This window comes from Notamacropus eugenii, chromosome 3 (genome assembly GCF_028372415.1).
Source record: "Notamacropus eugenii isolate mMacEug1 chromosome 3, mMacEug1.pri_v2, whole genome shotgun sequence".
Lineage (NCBI taxonomy): Eukaryota > Metazoa > Chordata > Mammalia > Diprotodontia > Macropodidae > Notamacropus > Notamacropus eugenii.
In genome coordinates, this window is record NC_092874.1 from 213,369,851 (window position 1) to 213,372,347 (window position 2,497).

The window sequence follows — 2,497 nt, forward strand, 5'->3', positions numbered from 1 at the left end:
TTTCTAGGTCAGTTGTTTTTCCAATGAGATATTTCACATTATCTTCTATCATTTTATTCTTTTGGTTTTGTTTTTCAATTTCTTGGTTTCTCCTAAAGTCACTAGCTTCCATCTGCTCCATTCCAATTTTTAAAGAATTATTTTCTTCAGTGAGCTTTTGGCCTCCTTTTTCATTTGACTAATTCTGCATTTCTTTCAGCATTCTTCTCCTCGTTGACTTTTTGGACCTTTTTTGCCATTTGAGTTAGTCTATTTTTAAAGGTGTTTTTTTCTTCAGAGTTTTTCTGGATCTCCTTTAGCAAGCTGTTGACTACCTTTTGATGATTTTCTTGCATCGTTCTCATTTCTCTTCCCAATTTTTCCTTCAACTCTCTTACTTGGTTTTCAAAATCTTTTTTGAGCTCCTCCATGGCTTGAGACCATTGCATATTTATTTTTGAGGTTTTACATGCAGAAGCCTTGACTTTTATGTCTTTCTCTGATATATATTGTTCTTCCTCATCAGAAAGGATGGAAGAAAATACCTGTTCACCAAGAATGTAACCTTCTACATATTTTTCCCTTTTTAAAACATTTTCCCAGCCAGTTACTTGACTTTTGAGTCCTTTGTCAAGTGGAGATTATACTCTGGGGACCTGTAAATTCTAAATTCCTCCAAGTTGGCACAATCAAGGGAAAGGAGTTACTCTTCTCCTGGCCTGTACTCTGTTCTGCGAGCAACCACAAGCAATCTTTTCGGCTCAGCATCTGTGAGCAGAATTCCGTCACCAGTGCCTCCACCAGCCAGTGCTCCTCCTCACCCCAGGACCTCCATTCAGGACTGAGACCTAGATCAGTGGCTCAATTCTTCTAGGGTCTTTAGGCCGAGGGCTCCAAAAAGGGATGCTGCAGCCACTTGAGGGTGGGACCAGACTGAGTTCCCTTCTCACCCAGGTGAAAGAGATTTCTCACTGACCTTTGAAGCTGTTTTTGGCGTTTCTGGGGTAAGAAATCTTGGAACCGCAGGTGCCACCTGAGATTCTTCATGCTCCAGTCCTGTACCCACTGGCTGAGCAGCCAAAGCTGGGCTGTGCTCCTCTCCAAGACCAGTGTGATAGACCTTTCCTGTCACTCTTCTGGGCTGTATTGGGCTGGAGATCTATTTCATTCTGTCTTTTTGTGTTTTAGACCGCTCTACAATTTCCACTCTCACTCCTATGCTCCCCATGAATTCACCCTCTCAGGCAATTGGCAAGGGTCTGTGGTTTCCCCTCTTAAAACTCTTCTAATGGATTAAATCAAAGTAATTGGAATCCCTAAAAATTCTCTCTTTTCTTCCAGGTTGACTATATACATACATACATACATACATACATACACACATATATATGTATATATGTATACACACATCCATATATGTATATATATACAAACATATATGTGTATGTGTGTATGTATAGATAGACAGACAGACACACATTTGTTGCTTGGCCACTAAAAAATTAGAATGGGAAAACTCTTATCCATGCTAAATTTAGAGGAAAAAAAAAGATGAACTTTGGAATGAGACATTTATTGACTTACAGGTCAGTGATAATTAGTTTTGGTCCTCTGCTACAAGGGCAGGTGGCTTGAATTTCCTGTCCATCATCTTGATCATTTTAGCTGTGAAGCCAATAGCCTCAGGTTGGATCCATCTAATGAGATGTTTAAAAATCACCTGACTAATTCAGTGTGCCAAATTACCCATATTGACCTAATTTTTCTTTTCCAAATTTTATTTTTCACTTTCTTTCTTGATTCGGTAACAAAATATCATCTCACTCTCTCACATAGGGCTCCCTCCTCCTCTCATTCCAAGTCAAGTACCGTCTTTTTCATATCGCTTTTTTCTCAAAAAAAGAAGAAATGATGGAGGTAGCACATCCAAAAATATGCACAATCATATGACCATACCACTCTAGTTCTTGATTTAGCCTAAGGCATTTGGCCAGTTGCAAAATTCAACATTTACTGAGTGTGGATTATATGCTTTCTTGGATTTTTCATGATTGATACTTTAATGAGCAGATAGCATGTGCAACCAAAGCAGTGAGGAAGACAGGCAGCTCCTAATTTTTATCTTGATACCTATTCTATAGCCCAGGTAGACTGATTTTCACCCCAGGTTTAGAGAAGGAAAAACTTGGAATAGGGTCTCCCAATGATGTCAGACTAATAATATTTGCTTTTGGTGATCTAATAGCAAAAGAGTTTCCAATTCGTGATCTCAATGGTGATATCATTACAAAAAATCAATTGCGGTTGGATCCATGTAATGAGATATTCTCCTGCTTTCCAACATATTGCAAATTCCTAATACCCATTGTTCCCTTCGAAATCTTAGACAAATTTTATGATTGACTACTTCTTTAGCTTTTGAAGTAGTATAACATCTCTCTCTTCCTCATAGGATATAGTCTATATCTACCTCCACAGCAAGTCTAAACTTTTCCATTTTTTTTTCTAAAGACAGGAC